At 39.9% G+C, this 20,156-nt stretch overlaps 1 pseudogene; it reads left to right on the top strand.

Annotated features, from left to right (window-relative positions):
* The first annotated feature begins 614 nt into the window (after positions 1-614).
* LOC118839497 lies at positions 615-2,579 on the top strand (annotated as a pseudogene).
* Positions 2,580-20,156: the final 17,577 nt, after the last annotated feature.

Genomic DNA, 20,156 nt, shown 5'->3' with positions numbered 1-20,156 from the left:
GTGCGCAGGGCAGATGTGCTAGAACCCTAACCTGGAATCATGGTACCTATTGACTGAAGGGATAGCATCCTCTCCCCAGACCAGGAAGTGACTAGGAATATCTTAACACTGAGTCTGGGGAGCAGAGTGTTGCTGGACATGAGAATTTTTTTTTTAATTCCTCTGCAGAAGAGCAGAGGGAGAAACTGATCAAGACTCAGAGGCAGCAGTAACAGAAACATTTGCCTGCCTCCCACCCCCACCCCCAACACACACACAGGACACTGAGGCTGAGAAAAAACAAGGTAGCAGTGACGATTGCTGTGAGAAGTGGACTTAGACCATAGCTGGCTTACCTCTTGTGGCCAAGCCTTTAATCATGAAGAGACAACCATAGTTGAGACTACAGAACTGATAAAGTGTAATCTTCCAGCCAGCGGCAGCTAGGTGGCGCCATAGTGCATAGAATCCCAGGCCTGGAATCAGGAAGATTCACCTTTCTGAGTTCAAATGTGGCTTCAGACGCTTACTAGCTGTGTGAACCTGGGCAACTTGGAGAAGTTTTGTGAAGACATTCCACGTAGGGTAGGAGATGCAATGAAAGCAAATGTGAGGGAGCAAGAATGATATGGCGTATGCCGACGGCGTTGGCCCTGCGCAGGTGCATGGTGGTGTGTGTGCAGATGCAGTGCGGCAGGGCCAAGGCCGGAGGCGCAGAAGGCTGGGTGGGCTCGGGTCCCGGAGCTGAGGTGGCGGCGCGGGGCGGACTGGGGGCGGCGGCGCTGGGCCTCTTGCGCTGCCCGCAATAGGCGTGGGGTGCCTGGGGGGGGGGGGGGGGCTGCACCACCGGAAGGAACAGCAGCCTAGGAAAGGGCGTGAACCACCTTCCGGGCAGGTCGAAAGACTATTTCCCAGTTGGACACGGATGCCCAGGACACGTTTCATTGCTTTTAAAGTTCCTTTAAAAAAGAGTTTTGAAGAAAAATTTGCCCCAGAAGAACGCTTTTCCCCTTTGGATGTTGTTAACAAAATAGGAGAGCAGAACGAAGAGCTTGGATTAATCACCGATAACATACACTCAGCGCTATTATAAACCGGAGGAGTTGTCAGAGGCTCTTCCTTACTTAAAGATCTTTACCGTTGGACACCAGGTGCCTGATGATGACACAATTTTAAAATTCAAATGTATTGTAAACAAATTCTTGAAAGAAAACCAAGATAATGACAAACTTATTGGAGTCCACTGTATACATGGTTTAAACAGAGCAGGATATCTTGTTTGCGGGTAGTTGATTGATGTTCAAGGCATGAAACCAAATGATGACATAGAATTGTTCAGTAGATGTCGAGGACATGCTATAGAAGGACAGAATTACATTCATGACCTCCAGCATGGATCAATCGGAAAGAATGATAGTACTTGAAGGTCAGACCATTTTGAAGAATCATGTATCAAAAGGAGAAACTTTTACAACAGCCATGAAACTGATTATCATGGGCCCAGATGGACCTTTCATTGGTCCCGAGACTTCTACTCCCTGCCCCAAGAAGACTTCCACTACCAGTCCCATGAGTTCCACTCTCAACCCAGAGACTTTCGATCCCATCAAAGAGAATTCCACTCACACCACGAGATTTCTACCAGTCATCCAGGAAAACCAATACAGATGGAATTACTCTTGCCAAAATGTGGGAAGCCATCCTCCTTTGCCTCCTCCAGGCTGTATTAGGAGGGCAGAGTTTATAATCTCAAAGAGGATCATATATATGTCTGAAAGGTTTGGAACCGCTGGATATAAGAAACTCTCAAAGTAGGAGGCAGAAGAATCAAAGCATATATTTAGGCTCCACAGTAACCAACCCATGAACCAGCATCCCCATTTTGACATATTGATCAAAAGCTTCCAGGCCCAATAAGTATGCCTTACAAGAGTAACCAGGAGGCTACAGAGAAGCATGATGGTGTAAAACAAAATCATGCTTCCCCCTCTATGGTAAAAAGATTACCCGCTGGCCTCAAGTCCTTGTTCAGCTTCCTCCCGTAGGTCAGCTCTGCTACTGGCAGCTCCTGCTTCAGCTTCAGCTGTGGCTGTAGCTATAGCAGCCTCTGGCTCCAACGGAAGCTGTTTTTAACCATCCGGCTTCTGCGGGGTGTAAGGTACGCCAGGGAAAGCATGGGTTCTTTCAATCTGCTTAAGCAAGGTGAAGGGGTTGACCAGGAAAGCACAGGTTCTTTCCATCAGCTTAAGCAAGGGAAGCAAGGTGAAGGGGCCGACAAGCTTACTCCAGTCCAACATACAAACAGCATTCAGTTCAGGGGAAAAAGTCAAACTAGTCAAGGGCACTTGTTAACTAAGTGCTAAGGAGCCCATTTTTGGTTGCCAACACACAGGCCCACCTAGAGAGGACTATTCTCAGAGCAGATATACTTGGAATCTAAAGCTGACCTATAATCTCCCTCCTTGGAACAAAAGACAGAAACTTAACAGTTATGATGGACCATACTTTCCAGACCAATGGGGGACAGATAGACAGCCACAGATATGTAGAAATCAAGTGGGAGAAAATAGTTGGCATGATGTTTAGTCAGGCCAAATCAAGGGAGGGTTGCCATCTCTTTTATTGCTTTCCCAAGCAAGCTTAGGGAGAAATTATATTTTTTTCCACTTTGCTGATGGGGTTGAAGTGTGTTTGAAGGTGAATTTTTTAAAATTCCACATTATACCTGAAATTTTTCAAACAAGATGGCGTTTTAGATTTTGGCCAATGAGCAAAGAGCCTCCACTGCAGATTACCAAAAATTAACATGCATATCTAGATTTGCCAGTTAAACTTTTTTGTTTTATTATTTTGTGACATTTTTAAGTGGTCTTTATTATGTTTACTTACTGGCCTGTTGTCACTAACACCATTTTTCTTATTGTGTTCAGAATTCAGATTACAACCTGCCTAAGAGACAATCTCCTTAGCGTTAGACCTGTGGGGGTGTTCTGGCAGGGCCTCTAAGAGTGGCTGCTCTGGGATGATGATGCCCAGGTGCCAGGGTTGGGGCCCAGGTCAATAAGTCCAGGAGTGTGAGTTGGTCAGTTTACCCAGAGATATTCCATTTCTCTTGACTGGGTTTGTGTTAACCACACCTGTTATTAAAAGAGCAAAATGAACCAAATCACCAGTTTATAGGAGAAAATAAGACTTACTAACATCACTGACACCTGCTGTTGACATGGGACGGTGGTGTGGTGCAGTGCATAAAGTGCACTGGTTTTAATGTCAAGACCTGGGTTCAAATCCAGCTCAAGCACTTAATAGTTGCATGACACTTGACAATCACCTAATTTTCCTGGGCCTCAGTTTCCTCATCTTTAAAATAGGGGATTGGAATCAGTGACTTCTATAGACCCTTCTAACTCTGAACCTGTGGTCCTAGTGGATCATCTTATACAAATAGCAGAATCATCAATCATAAGATTATTTGTCAGAGAAGAAAAAGAAATCCAGAAGGGAGACTGGATATTGCCGAGAGAATGTTCCTGTCAGACTTAGTGTGGCCAGTGCCCTTCCCTCCTCCAGGAATACCCCACCAGGTGGCAGCTTCTTCTCTTTTGGGCTCTCTCCCATTTACCTGCTTTGAATCGGTCACTTAAAAAGCTGGTCACAGCACTGCCAAGATTTGAGCTAGTCTCGTGTTCAGTTCATTTCAGAGTGGTGGCTTCAGGATGAAATCCAAGGGTGGCTCTAACCTCCTCAGGAGCTCATTTTCTGTTTCTCTCCTAAGACAGATTGCTCCTGGGGGGTCTCAGGTACAGCCTTAACCCCCCATCCATCTGATGGGGACCCTGGCCTGTGTCCTCTCAGCCTCTCACACAATAGTGTGTGACCTTGGGGCTTTCATAGCATGCTAGGTGAAGAGATAGAAAAGTCCTTGCAGGCCATTTGGGGTTTTTACAGATGAGGAAACCAAGACCCAGGGAGTTGAAGGGGCTTGCCCCAGGACACACAGGGAGTAATCATCAGAGGTGGTCTGTACACCCAGGTCCTCTGACCCTGGAACCAGTGCTTGTTTATGCCACTGTGCCAAGCTGCCTCCCACTCAGTTAACTTCTAGACCCTATTTGCTCCTCTGTCAAATGAGGCTAATGGTACTTGCTCCCTCCCTCTCAGACCCAGATAAGCCATCTCCTGTCTCAAGGACTTCATAAACCATGAAAGAGCAGATACGTAGATGGTATGTCCTGGCCAGCCTCTAGTGGCTCCTGCGTCATGTTGACCACAGAGCTCACACTCCTGTGGTGTTTTAAGCTTTACAAAGCACTTCCCCACAACTACATGTTCAAGCGTTATTCCCACTTTACAGACGAGCAAACTGATAGTCATGAAAAATGACCTTGGACCTTCCTACCATCCATCGCCTCAACCAAGAAGGAGTTTGAGTCAGACTGACAGAATCTTGCCATTGCCTCCAAAAGAAAAAATAGTTCTATCTTTATAAATTCCTTGCTTCACACCCAATTTCCTTTTTTCCTGGTCTACATCTGGTAGAGCTCAGATCTTTCAGCAATCACCTCTGATAATGTGGATGGATGTGAGATTGAGTTCAGTCTTACACTTGTGTTCAAGAAATCACCTGCATAAGGCCAGGAGAGAAGGCAGAGCCACTGTGTTTTCACATGTGGAGTCAGCTCTTCACAAGCCAGCATCTAACAGACCTTGGCTCCAGTGCATATAAGTCACCCACAGAGCTAGCCAAGCAGCACTGAAGAACCCAGAGTGGTCATGGGTGGCTTGCTGTGAACCTTTTGTAGTGATGGCTACAGAAGTGGCCTTACCAGGGAGTCCTGGTAGCCAGCTGTACCCAGATAACTTAATTGGGATTTACCAAGGTTGGGACTGGAAGCAAATGAGAGCAACAGTAAAAAAGCTGAAATTCTCATCCAGGTTCATAAAGGAGCCCACCAATGGCAGCCTCCAAGAAGAAGAGAAATTATCGCTGTCAAAAATGTGATCAGGATACATCAAAGTGAAGGGACTGGAAGGAGAAACCTTGAAGGGACAAAGGGAATGTTTAGAAAATGGAAATTAACTGGTGCTTTCATTTGAGTTCTTAAAGACCCCTGTAGAAGCTTCAAAATTAAAGAATCACATTGCCGAGCTTAAAAAAAAAAAGAATGATATGATGTATTGGGAGAGGAGACAGACGCAAAGTTTAACTGGAGCGGGAAGTTTATATGAAGAAGTAGCATAAGATGAAATTTAATCTCATCCTATTTAATGGAGAGGTCTTTATTTTGGGAGGAAGATAAATTCGTCATTATAAAATCACTGCTTTGTTTAATTGTAGAGATCACCTTATCATACATGGGATTCGTCATTTACTTGTGGATTTGCTGTCCATGAGATGAAGCGCAACATAGAGGGCCACCCCTGGTGTCAGGAAGACCAGGGCTCAAGTCTTGTCTTCCCTTAACCCCTCAGTGCCCCCAGGAAAATCTCTAAGACTCTGTGTTCCAATTGAGTTGCCAACCTCTGCTGGCAGAGGTAGCTTCCATATTAGGATTTCCTCACATGGATGAAATCACAGCCTACATTCCCTCTTGTCATGAAGAATTGTTTATGAAAAAACTGTAGATTCTTTCAAACTTTTTAGTTTATAAAACAACTGCTGCATTGTTGGAGCTGGAAGGACAAAGCTCAAGTAGAGGGGGAAGTTATAGTATCCTTCAGCTGCCAAATTTCCTGCCTTTGTCAACCAGCCTCCTGAATCTCTCATGAGCCTAAAAGCTGCCCAAGGCAACCAAGAGGGAAGTTTGGTTAAGGACAAATGTTGGCCCAAAAGCTAAGAAGTCCATAAAATCAGAAGGGCCTAACTAAGAATATGGAATATGTTGCAGAGAGTGGCTAAATGTGGAACTACATAGAGGAAAGTTCTAAGGCAGAAGCTAGTTATATTATCATTTGGAAGAATAAGACTCAAAACCACTGTAGGAAACCACTAGATACCAGAAAGAATAACAACCCTATCATGTTGGGGGTACTCTGAGATCAATTTGCAGAGTCAGATACCCAGCTCTTAAGCTGAATGTGTGACCCAAATCAATTTCACTCAGTTACTTTTTATTTTAATACTGATATGGCCAGGCTTAGCACAATTACAAGGCCATAGACCCACAGAGGCACCCAGAAAATGAATGTGTGAATGAATGAGCATTTATAAAAGGTTTACTAAGTGACAGTCACTGTGCTAAATGCTAGAGATGCAAATACAAAAGTGAGGCAATCCTAGTTCTCTAGCAGTTTACGTTCTAACAGAGAAGATAGCATATTTAGAGGAGTGATGGCAAGGGGGGTGGGGTTTTTGGTTTGGGGGGTCACAAGGATAGTGAGTCAAGTCATAGGGAATTTGATTGACACTCTTTCCAGGGGCAATGTTAGTACTTTTGATTATTGTTCCAAAGCTGGAAAGGATGGAGGACAAGGGGACATGATGAGGGTCATTATGTAGGAAGGATGACAAAAGGATGATTGGCATGGCTGTTCTCTGCTTTGGGGAGTTTTCTTGTTTTTGTCAAATACAACAGATTGTGGCAAATATCCAGTACCCAATTATAGAAGATTGGGTAATGCAGCCAACAAATGGTAGTAACATAGAAGTAACAAATAGAAAGCAGTTACTTGTCAAGTGCATTTGTTTTGTTTTTCCAATGGATTCTCTCTAGTGGAGGTTCGGGTTTAGGAAAAAAAATAAACTAGTGAATTTGGTGGTTTTTAAAAAAAGAATTATTTTTCAATCAAAAAAAAATGTCTGTCCTGGATTGGTGATTATTTGCATGGTTTCTGATGCCATTTGGGGGCCAGCATATGAAGAGTTGTACTCTTAAGGCACTGAAAGAATATCATGCAACTGCACCATGAAAAGCAGCATGCTGTGATGGATTTGGTATCAGAGCTTGTTATTCAGTTGTTTCAGTTGTGTCCGACTTTTCTGAGGCCAGATTTGAACTTAGGAAGATGAATCCATCTGACTGTAGGCCTGGCACTCTGTTCACTGGGCCACCTAGCTTCCCTTGGTATCAGAGGACCAGAATTCAAATCCAAATTTACTACTTACGTAACCTTGAACAAATCACTATATGTCTCTGGGCCTCAGATACTTCTTCATCTAGAAAAGGAGGGAGCTGGACTTAATTCTCTCTCTGGGGGTTCTTCTGGTTCTGAGTCTATGTCTATAAGTCTATAATCTAAGAACACAGTCACTGCTTCCTCCCCTATTCCCTCCCTTCCACATACACACAAAGCCAGCCAATACTGCTTCCAACATTCTGTGCTGCTTAATAAACACCTTTTGTTTCATCTGCTTACTTGATGCTTTCTGCTGCTGATGAACATTTTGAATACAATTGTGCAAATTGAGTTGTTTTAACCTGAGCCAATTTCTGACATCATTTCTAGAAGCACATTGTTTCATAAGGGCAGAGACTACCTGTGTTTCAGTTTTAATGAGAATTAAAATACACGCACATGCACGTACACATGCACATGTACACACATGTGTATTGTATGTATTTATGTATGTATATATATGGCACAATTCCTATTTTATACTTTGAATTATATAAGCATATGTTATGTGCACAGTTTCTTTCATATTTTAAAAAGCCTAATCATAAAACGTTATTGAGCTTTTTGTCTCCAGCAACGGACAGGGGTAAGAGACACAGACTAGACCTCTGATTTTGTGGTTAAAAGGAACTCCCAGGTGAGGAAATTCCATCTATCAACGCACATTGGCACCTTTTCTGCACCTCATAGTCTTGGAGAGTTGCGTAGAACCCTGAAAGTTAAGGTGACTTGCTCAAGGTCATGTAGTGTGTCAGAATCAGGACTTAAACCTAGGTCTTGCTGGCTTCCAGGCTCACTCTCTATCTACCATGCCACTATAAAAGGATACCATTTGCAAAGTACTCAAAGTGTTCAAATACTCAAATGAATTCATGACCTCAACAATATGAATGTTCCTTCCAATGATACAGATAGTAATCTATCCATGCTTGTCCATCCTGTGGGACTCTTGGCCGTACCCTGCCATATTGTTCCTAGCGCTGTCCACCCCACTGTAAGTCCACTAGGCTTACTTCCATTCTTCTGACATCATGATGACGCTAGGAGGGACACTCAGGGTATCCATCTGTTAGCAATCAATCAACAAGAATTTATTAAGTACTTACTATGTGCCCCATAGTGCCCTAAGCACTAGTGATATAAAGACAAAAGTGAAATAGTTCCTGCCCTCAAGGGACTTACATTCTAAGGGAGGAGATAACACATACATATATAAGTATATACACATCATATATAAAAGAAATGCAGATGTATTGGGGAGGATGACTGGCCAATAAGAGCCCATAATTAGAAATATGTAGGATATGTTTTTGGGGACAGCCAGGTGGTGCAGTGGATAGGGTGCCAGGCCTGGAGTCAGGAAGACTGGAGCTCAAATCCAGCCGCTTTGTGACCTAGTTTGCCTCAATTTCCTCATCTGTAAAATGAGCTGAAGAAGGAAATGGCAAGCTGCTCCAGTGTCTCCAGTGTCTTTACCAAGGAAACCCCAAACGGGGTCACGAACTGTCAGATACGACTGAAAACAACTCAACAGCAACAACAATTATATGCTCTGCCTAGTATCGACTCATGTAGGGGCTGGACAAATCTCCTGCCAGGAATGAACCCTTGGTCTCACTTTTGTGTAGTGTATTTCTGATGATATATCTAGCGTTTATGTAGCACTTGGGGGTTTACAAAAATGTTATAGGATCCTCACAATAGTCCTGTAAGGTAGATGTTTACATGATCTCCACTTTATAGATGAGGCAACGGACACACACAAAGCTTAGGTGACTTGACCATGGTCACACAGCTACTACTGAGGCAGTATTTGAATTTCTATCTTGCTGCCTCCAACTCCAGTACTCTATCCACTAGACAATAGTGCTGCCTGTATTATAGACAGGAACAGACAAGATTATGACCTTGTGGGCATCCAAAGGTCAGAAGAGCCATAAATAACAGTAGTATTATTTGCTGGTGGCCTGGTGAGGAATCAGTCCAAGGAAGGAACCTTGAAAGAATGACCCATCCCAGCAGCAAATCAATGCAGCAGCTGAGACATCATGTCTTTCAAGCAAGGGAGCAACTCACCCATGAGTCAGATGGGAGGATCACCTTATAACAACCCCTTTAAGTCATAGCCCACCCTCCCAGGGACTGGGTGGAAAGGAGAAAGTGTGTCCTGCTTTGGGGAGGGGTCATGGTTCATAGTTCAGTAAATATCCTTTTATTGAAGCTGATTGATATTAATTGGTTAATTGATATTGAAGAGATAACCATGTGTTAACTGATATTGGGGAAAATGTTAAACTAACTGGGAATTGATGGTGGGAGAATACACTAAATGAGGACTCATGAACTAGATTTTAGAAAAACTGTTCCTGAGTTCTTTGGCTTATCTTTATAATTCAGAAGGGAGAAGAAGTGACAGTACTCTAGGAATCCAACCCTACCAGTGTAAGTTGGGGTTGGCAGAATGAACTGGGAGACCATATATATTTCACAAGGTAGTTTGGAGAAGAAGTCCACTAGCAGATAAGGGAATCAGGAAAAGCTTTGTCAGATGGGGGGGCCCTTCATTTTCTATCTTACATTTCTCTAATGGCATCTTTTACTCTTTTTCTTCTTTGAAGTACCTTGTTTGTCACATGTCCCAACCTGATCATACCCACCATGGGCATGTCCATTGTCCTCTGTTATGTGGTGTTTCCAGTTGTTTCAGGAATGTCTGACTCTTTGTGACCCCGTTTGGGGTTTTCTTGGCAAGGACACTGGAGTGGTTTGCCATTTCCTTCTCCAGCTTATTTTACAGATGAGGAAACTCAGACAAATAGGGTTAAGTGACTTGTCTAAGGCTATACAACTATTAAATGTCTGAGGCCAGATTTGAACTCAGAAGAGAAATCTTCCTGACTCTAGGCCTGGCACCCTATACAATGCAACACCCAGCCGCCCCTTGTCCTCTGTCATATTCACTTTCAATTCCTTAGGGACTAATGTCATAGTCATATGACAACACTGCTAAAATATTACTATTAAAAAGATGAACTTGTGTTTCTGGGAGCAGTTTAGGGTCATTAAAGGAATTTTGCAATTTCCTAAAAGTAATCCAACCTCTTATCTTTCTGTTAAATTCTAGGTATAGCTTATTGTCTATTCGTACTGTCTATTCCAGATATATATATTTTAATAAGCTTTATTGTCATCCATCCAACTGAATACCATGATCTAAGGAACAGACTTTGTTCATCCACTTGGTTTTTCCTTGTGGATGGTCAAGACAAATTTTTCTGAGTGGTTACAGATCTCTTCCAAAAGATTGTACAATTTTCCAGGGCTTGATGCAATCAGCACAATTCTATCCACAACACAGGAGCACCTGGAGAATGTCATGATGCAGCAGAAATCCCTCTTGCACTTGAACTCTGTGCTAGATCTCCATCACGGTGATAGACACCTTTGGCAAGAATGTATCTCCCTCTTTTATGCTTCACTTGATGTATATAATCAAAGGGGTGTTAATAGCATTATCTCAATTGTATGTTTCAAGGACTCTTACATGATTTTGAAATATAGATGAGAGACCATTTGCTGGAAAAGAAGTTTTTAGTGCTCTACTGTATCAAATACTTTTTTTGGATAAGCACAGTAAGTCTTACATTCTATACATCTTTCAGGCAGTAATATGATGGTTAAGATGTGGTCCACTGTGGAAAACCACTTGCAAAGTTCTTTTTGTTTGCTCCTGATACTCTCATTGATGTATACTTATATCATTTTATATAGATGGGAAAGTAAACAGATGTCTAGTTAGCAGTTACTTATCTCTTGACTTCCTTTTGAGGGATATTAATAAAGTATGAAATTTTTTCCATGCCTTTGGTATCTTCCCTTACTTCATATACCTTGTGAAGCTGTCCTTCAATGTCCTCAAAATTATTCTACCTTTAGTACGTCTCATCTATGTATATTTAGTCTAATCTTCCTAATGTTCCATCTTTGTTCTTGTTAATACCATTTGTATTTCCTCGGTATACACATACAGGACTGTGATGTTAGAGTACAAATGAGGTGAATCTACTTTCTTTGATGGTGGAAACCTCTAATTAATCAATCAATAATCGTTTGTTAAGCACCTACTATGTGCCAGTCTCTGTGCTAAGCATTGTGGATATAGGAAGAGGCAAAAGACAATCTCTGTCCTTAAGGATCTTGCAATCTAGTGGGGAAGACAATTTGCAAACAAATATATATAAAGCAAGCTATGCACAAGACAAATAGAATGTAATTTTTAAAAGGAAGCCATGAGAATTAAGAGGGTTGGAAAAGTCTTCCAATAAAAGAAGAGAGTCCAGCAGACTTAAAGGAAACTAGGGAGAAGTCAATAGGTGGAGCAGAGGAGGAAAAGTGTTCCAGACGTGAGGAAATGCCCAGAGATAAGAGATGGAGTGTCTTGTTTATGGAGCAGCGAGGAAGCCAGTGTAACTGGATCAAAGAGCATGTGTCAGAGAGCAAGGTGTAAGAAGACTGGACAGGTAGGCAGGAGCTAGGTTTTAAAGGACTTTTATACAAATCTTCTCTGATTTTTTTCCCTTTTATTTCTTGCCCTAACTCCATTTATGTCCTTAAAAGCCCTTGGGATGACTTTGCTTAAATGGACCTCCTGCCAAGATTTCCATAAACTGGTTTTACCCTCCTCAGTTTCTTTTTGTTTTGTGAGGTGACTGGATCATAATTATCCATCATCATTCTTGGTAAGATTTTACAAAGGCCTTTACATTCTATTTTAAGCTAATGTTACCTTTGTTTCCCAACTCTCTGTTTTGTAAGTAAATCAAGAGTTTGTTGACCATAATGCCTTTAAGGCTTTTTTGGTCCCTTGTTATCACAATCAGTTTATATTAATTAAATTTCTATATAAGATTATTGTAATTGGTGCCAGTGTCATTTCTACTGTTCTTTACCCATTTTATTTATCAATAACTTGTTTAGATAGGTCCGCATTGAGTTATTTCAATTGTATTCTACACTTTTTGCATAATTAGTATCTGTATTAATTCTGATCTTTAATTAAAAAGTTGATAGTCTAACTATATATAGTCAGCTAATTCAGGAATGACTTCCATATAAATAACAATTCTTTTCCTGTCAAAACATAAGTTTAATTTAATGATTTAAAAGACAATACATTTTTCACATAACTTGTGTATATATGATGCTATTTATTGCTTACTGTGTTCAACATATTTTTTGGACAAAAGTATTCATGATATAAAGGCATGAAGCTTCTATGTAACTTACAAGACTTTGGCTACTTATTTCAGATCCATTTTTCCCAATATACATCTTGCCATTATTACCTGTTCTCATCTTTGCATTGAGGTTGTTGAGTATCAAAATATATGATTTAATATGGAGTTCATATTGAATTCCTTGTAGAATTTCTCTAACTCTTCATCCTCTACAGTAGATGGTAGTAAATATGCTGCAGCTATTTTCATACTTTTTGTACTGTAATGGAAGATGACCAAAGGACCCCACGAAGTGCAGTCTCTTTTGGGTGAGTGATAGAAAACCAGCTCCACTAATAACATTTGGCATCTGATTGAAGAGAAGTCGTTCAGCATAGAGGACAGAGGGCTGACCCTGGATTCAAGTCTTTCTTCTAACACCTCTTAACTATGTGACCACCAGAAATTCACTTACAGTAACCTAGGCAACTCTCAAAGTTATAGATGGTTGCTAACAGACATCAGTAGAGAGAGTTTCCACACAGAGAATTTCCTTCATTTTTAAAATCACAGATCTACTTGACTCTCACTAAAGAAAGAAAGAAAATGAGGAAGGAAGGAAGAAAGGGAGGAAGGGAGGGAGGGGGAGAGAGAGAGAGAGAGAGAGAGAGAGAGAGAGAGAGAGAGAGAGAGAGAGAGAGAGAGAGAAAGGGAGGGAGGAAGGGAGGGAGGAGGGAAGGAAGAAATCTGGTTAAATGACCATAATAATAGCTTCCATTTTACATTTTAAGCTACTACTTAAAACTGCACTAAGGCTTTTGGGACATCCTGTGCATTCTGGGACAAACTTTCAGGTTGACAAAGCACTTCCTTTACAACAGCCTTGTGAAGTAGATAATACATGTATCATTATGTACCTTTTCCAGAAAATCTAAGGGACCTGACCATGTTCCTTCAGCTAGAAAATATAGGAACCAGGACACAAACCCTAGGGAGGCACCATTTACCTTTGGTTGTTTTATTTTTGTTCTTGCCTTTTACATGATCAAATTCAATCTGTATATTATTTTCCTGATTCTGTTTACTTCATTTTGCATCAGTTCATATAAATCTTCTCATGTATTTCCATTTCAATCACATTCATTGTTTCTAACAATACAGTAATGTTCTATTACATACATTGCTACAATATGTTTAGCCATTTCTGGGTTGATGGGCTTCTACTTTATTTATAATTCTCTGCAACCACAAAAATGCTGCAATGAATATTTTAATACATGGGAATTTTCTTGCTACCTTTGATCTTCTATGGTATATGCCTAACAGTGGACATGGATATTTTGTCACTTTTTTTGCACAGTTCCAAATTACTTTCCAGAAGAATTGGATCAATTTACAATTCTACCAACATTTGTAAATTTTTATGCCTGTCTTTCCATTACCCTTCCAACATTGACAATTGCCATCTGCAGCTAACTAGTACAGTAGATAGAACAGTGGGCCTGGAGTCAGGAAAACTGATTCAAATCTGATCTGAGACATTTATTAATTTAATCTCTGCTTGCCTCAGTTTCCTTATCTGTAAAATGGCAATAATACTAATAACACCTACCTCCCAGGGTTGTAAGGATCAAATGAGATAGTATTTGTAAAGTATTTAGCACAATGTCTGACAAATAATAGTTCCTTAATAAGTGTTTCCTTTTGTCATCTTGACAATATCTAAATAGTAGGCGAAACTCCTTAGAGCTGTTTAGATTTGCATCTCTCTTATTATTTGTAATTTGGACCATTCTTTCATATGATTGTCTATGCTTTTATGGCTTTTTATATAATTATCCATATCTCTAGACCACTTATTTACTGGGGAAGGACTTTTAGTCTTATATATTTGTTAGTCACCTATATACTTTGACTATAAGTTGTTTATCAGAGATATTTGATATAGAGTTTTTTCCCTAGACAATTGTTTTCATTCCTATCCTGGTTGCCTTAATTTTGTTCATATAAAAGCTTTTAAAGTTCACGTAATCAAAATGATCAATTTCATATTTTAAAATTGCTTCTATACTTTGTTTTGTTAACAATTTAGGTCCTAGCCAAAGCTGTGAAAGATGATACACGCTTTGTTTCTCTTCTAGTTTTTTAATGGTATGATCTTTATTATTTAGGTCATATCTGTTTTGAGTTTATTATTGCCTGTGATAGAATAGATAGAGCTTTTATTAAGCACTTACCAAGTAATTAGTAAGGCACTAGACTTTCTAGACCAACAACTCCTGGTCTCAAGACTCAGGAAAAGCAGCTGAGAAAGGAGAAGGCTCTTTAGCACATTCAAGTATACCCTGCCCCCAAACTTCTAGTAGCCATCTGATTATAGGATCATAGATTAGAAGCATGGAAAGACTTCAGCAGTCATATTAGTCCAGCTCTTCCATATTACACGTGAGGAAAAGGAAACTTGGAGAATTAAGGGGCTTTTCCAAGATCACACAAGTACTAAATTGAAAAACCCGGTATTTGAACCCAGTCCTTTGACTCTGAATGCAATGTAATTGAATTCTTCACCAGGCTAACTCATCAGGAAGGAACCTATCACTTTCAAGAAATGTGGAGTTCCTTATGTATGGAAATCTGGTCATGCCTGGAAATCAAGTTACCTGAGTTTTATTCCTGGCCTTTCCCCTAATTTTCCTTTGGACAAATTTAGTTTTCCTCTCAGTGCCTGAGTTTTCCTCATTTGTACTAAACTAATTTTGTGAGGGCTTTTAGAAACTGCTCCTATTTTGATATACACTAAGTGGACACATTGAATATATTGAGGGGTTGCCTTTTCTTCAGCAGGACCTGTCTGTTCTATTCAAATCAATAAACGTAGTACAACAAAAATCTACTAAGTGGCTACTATGTGAAAGGCACAACCATTCCTCCATTTTTTCATGCAATGGATTTTATTATGAATGTCAGTTTCATGGTTACTCACAATTTCCAAGATGGCAAGAAGTACAGGTAAGGAGTGGGCAGGTATGACGTTGGTTATTTCAAAAGAATAATGAACTTTCAACTTCTATATGAAAAATTCTTCTAAATTACTAATAAGAGAAATGCAAATCTAAATAACTCTTGAGTTTTTACTTCACACCCAACAAATTGGCAAAGAAAACTCAAGATGGAAATAGCTGGTGTTGGAAGGGCTAGGTATGGGAAGACAGGCACACTCATACATTGTTAGTGGAACCATGAAATGATCTAAATCTGGAAAAAACAATTTGGAATTACATTTAGTGACTTTTTAAAAAAAAATCACTAAAACATCCATATCCTTCGACCCAGAAATCCTACTGTTAGGCATGTGCCCCAAGGAGGTAAAAGAAATTTCCACATATATCAAAATATTTTTTTTTAAAAAAAGCATATCAAAAAGGCATTTTTTTTGTGGTAGCAAAGACCTAGAAACAAAGTAGGGGAACAAAAAATGATGGTACATAAATGTAATGAAATTTTATTTTACCATTAAAAATCATGAATATGAAAAATTCAGAGAGACAAAGAACAGATGTAAACTAAGTAGAAAAAAACCAATATGCATAATGATTACAATAATGTAATGAAAAAGGAAAGAACAATAAAATGAAATGGAATGCTATCAAATTATAATGATCAATGTTGGTCTTGGAGAAGAATTGAGAAAATGTGCCTACCTTCAATGAAGATGTGAGGAAGTATGAGTTTGGTATGTATTGCCAGATATAGTCGATGTTTTTGATAGCTTGTATAAACCGCTGTTTTCCCCCTCTTCTTTTTCAAATAAATGGCTCCACGGGTAAGGAAGTAGAAAAGAAAAGTGTTCAGAAATTAATGTAATATAACAACAAAAAGTATCAATATTTATAAAAGGAGAAAAAGAGGAAAATAGATAATTTTAATGATTGTGGTTTTCTTAATTATCTCATGACTCTTTGTCTTCAACATCTTGTGTAGTAAAGAGTGGTAACCATTTAGGGAAACATGCTACCACAAAGCATTACTGCCATCTTGGGGGCATACTTTAAATTACAGTAGTCTGAATTTCTCTTCCATCCCACACCGCACACCAAAATCAGCTTCTAAGGCATGAAAAGGAATGAACTGCAAATTTGTTATGAGGCACATGTTGGACTAGTTCAATGGACAGCCTATCCAGATGCATGCCATTTTCTGGATAACAGACATTCTTTGTCTACCTGGTTTTTCCTATGTGAAGTATTTTTTTTATTTTTTTTAAATTTATGGAATAAAATAAACATTTCCATAGCATAGTACAATAAAAAAGATGATTGCACATGAAACTGTAAATCTATTATCCCTTGCTATTCCTTTCAAATATACAACAAAATTCTCATATACATTTATTTTTTTCTTCCTTCCCTCCACCCATCCTAGAGATGACTACTACTAGAAATAGGTATATAAATATGTCAAATTATTCTGTACATACTTCTATTTGCCGGTCCTTTCTCTAGATGCAGATAATGTCTTTCTTCATATGTCTTTGATAGTTAATTCGGGTATTTCTAATAGTCAAAATAACTTATTCCCTCAAAGTCATTCTTAAAGTAATATTGCTGTTACTGTATACAAAGTTCTCTTGGTTCTGTTCTTTTCTCTCTTAATTATTTTGTGCAAGTCTTTCCATGTTTTTCTAAAATCATTGAACTCAAGATTTCTTATGGCACAGTAGTATTCCACCACAATCATATACAACTTGTTCAGCCCTTCTCCAATGATGGGCATCCCTGCAGTTTACAATTCTTTGCCACACAAAGAAAGTTTCTATAAACATTTTGGAACACATAGATTCTTTCCCTTTTCCCCTAAATATCTTTGGAAATAGACCAAATAGTGGTTTTGTTGGGTCAAAGAGTATAGGTAGTTTAACAATTCTTTGGGCATAATTCCAGATTGCTCTTTATTGAGAGTGGCTAGCAGCTCGTTGAAGAAGCCCTGCAGTTTCCTGGAGATCAACAATTTAATTGAGCATTTCTTATCCACTATGTGCCAGGCACTATTCCTGGCACTGAGGATACAGAAATAAAAACCAGTCTCTGCCCTCAAAGAGCTTACATTGGACTGAACAGTAAAAGGAAAGGATGATGCAAAAGAAAGAGTTCTGGACTCGGAGTCAGAGGACCAGGGTTTAATTTTCAGCTATGCTAATGTAGCATCATATGCCCCCTTATTACCTGTATGAACTTGGTCAAATCACTTAACCTCGCTTGCCCTCAGTTTCCTCGTTTGTCACATGATAGAATTGGAATAGATGTCCATGTAAGGTCCTTTCCAGTTCTAAATGTATGGCGCTACATCTATATGTGTGTAAAAAATTAAAACAATAACAACAACTACTACATAATTTGGGGAAAGGAGAGAACACTGGGGGGGGGGTGGCGGGGTAGAGGAATCAAGAAAGATTTCATAGAAGAATTGGCATTTGAGCTGAACCTTAAAGAAAGATAAGGCTTTCTCTTGACTGAGGATGCTGTTCTCCTGATTATTCTGCTGGATGTAAACAATATGGAAGTATATTTTGTTTGACTCTGCACACTTGTTATAAGGGTTTTATTTTTATTTTTTAATAATTTAAATTTAGATATAAAGAATAATTTAAAAATTAAAATAAAAATGAGAGCTCTAAAAGGTAGAAATAAGGAGGGAGAAATTCTAGGTGTGGGGCAAAGCACGTGAGAAGCCATATTGACAGGGGTCAAAATGTTGACTTCACCAAACATTGTTCCTATGGACAAAATATATAGTATATGATGGGGAATAATATGAAATAAGGTGTGAAGGTCAGGGTGTGAGAGGCCTTTAACCCTAGGCTCAGGACTTTGAGCAGAGTGGTGATATGATCAGACCTAGGACTTAAGGAAATTACTCTGGCAACTGTGTAGAGGATGAACTAGAGAGGGAAGAGGAAGGCTACTATAGTAGTCAAGGCAGGAAGTAATGAGGACCTGAAGTAGTATGGTGACAATGTAACTAGAGGTAAGGGGACAAATTCAGGAGAGGTTGTAGAGATAAATTGGACAGAACTTAGCTATTGATTAGATATTTTCTCTCCAGGCCACACACTTGACTCTACAGATTTTTTTCTTCCATGTATGATGGGCAAGCAAAGTAATATTTTTTGCTGGATTGAGTTCTAGACAGTCAGAGACTTATATGTGTGTTCTAACCAGTCAGACGTGCGTATTGAGTTCTAGCCAATCAGACATGTGGACATGGGACGTAGAAGTCAACCTCGACTCAAGATGAAAGTGGACTTTACTTGGATCCTTGTTACTGATTAAGAAGATTCTTCTTATTGTGACCTAGGGGTGGATGATGTGGTATTTTCTGCCACTCCTCAGGAACGCATTGTGCTAGGGAAGACCCTAGCTTGGCATCCTCTGATTTTGAGGATGCAATCATATATGCTGTGCAGTGCAATGTTCTTACTGTGACCTCAGGGTGGATGGTGTGGTATTTTCTGCTACCCCTTAAGGATGAGTCATGCTAGGAAAGACCCTAGCCTGGGACCCCTGATTGTGTAGACAAGTATTTTGGGGAATGCTACTAAATGCAATGATTTATGCTATGCACCATATGACATACTGAGTGTTATTTGATATATATATATATATATGTCATATTGTCATATACTATATATGTACATATGTATGCATGTATGTATTAGATGATATGTTTTGCTTAAGGATATTGTTGTGAATGTTATCCATTACTTTAGTGAATAATGCTTTAGTTAATTGCTGAATAAATAGAGAGTTCATTGTACTATGCGATTAGACCCTTGAAGTTATTCACAGCAGCAGTCCTCAAGTGTGCTGCCGTGATTGGCATTACACCATGTCATGGAAACCTCTTCACTTTGGAAGTTTCAATCCATCACTGGACCTCAACACACTGGAAATGCCCACATTCCTGTGTTCTCTCTTTCTGATTGGCTTGTTCCTCCCAGAACCCCCATTTTAAGGAGAAAGCCCAGGTCAGCCACCTCTTCATTCCTTTCCAGGCTGGAGTCCTGACTCTCCTGGACTTTCTCAACAATGTCCTTAACCAACCACCTTCGTGGCTTCCCCACTTTCCTCTTTTCAGCTCTCTTTTATGTATTGTCTTCTCCCGCTAGAATGTAGGCTCCTTGAGGGCAGGGGCTCTCTTTCTTTCTGCTTTTATATATATACTTAAAGTTTGGCACAGTTCCTGGCACATAGGAAGAGCCTGATGAATGCTTGTTAGCTTGGCTTGATTTGGAGAGTAAGTAAAGGAGGAGAGAAACAATCAATCAGTCAACATTATTTATTAAGCTTTTACCATGTGCCAGGAGCTATGCTAAGTGCTGAGACAAAAGGCAAAAGCACTTCCTGTCCTCAAGGCACTTACACTGTGATGAAGGAGCCAACGCATGTGTAAATCACAGCACATGCAGTAACTACAGATTAGGTGGAAGGTAGCCTTGGAAAAGAAGGTAGGATAAGCTAGGGGGACCAGGAAAAATGATGGGGACTGGGAGCCCTTTGAGAGTAGGGACTGTTTTATGCCTTTCTTTGTTTTACCAGCACTTAGTGCAATGCCAGGCACTGGGTAGGAGCTTAATGGTTTTTGCTGAGGGAGATAAGAGAAGGAGCATTATATATGAGAACGGCATGATTCCAAGTTTATGATACTGAGTGACTGATATGATACAATGCCCTCCAGAGAATTAGGGAATTTGAAGGGGGGCGCTTCTGAGAAAAGAAAAATTCTGTTCTGGACATGTTGAGTCTAAGATACTATCAGGACATCCAGGTGGAACTTCCCAGAGGTCTG

This window comes from Trichosurus vulpecula, chromosome 1 (assembly GCF_011100635.1).
Source record: "Trichosurus vulpecula isolate mTriVul1 chromosome 1, mTriVul1.pri, whole genome shotgun sequence".
Classification (NCBI taxonomy): Eukaryota; Metazoa; Chordata; class Mammalia; order Diprotodontia; family Phalangeridae; genus Trichosurus; species Trichosurus vulpecula.
The sequence above is the reverse complement of the archived record's forward strand: the minus strand, read 5'-3'. Positions and strand labels throughout refer to the sequence as shown.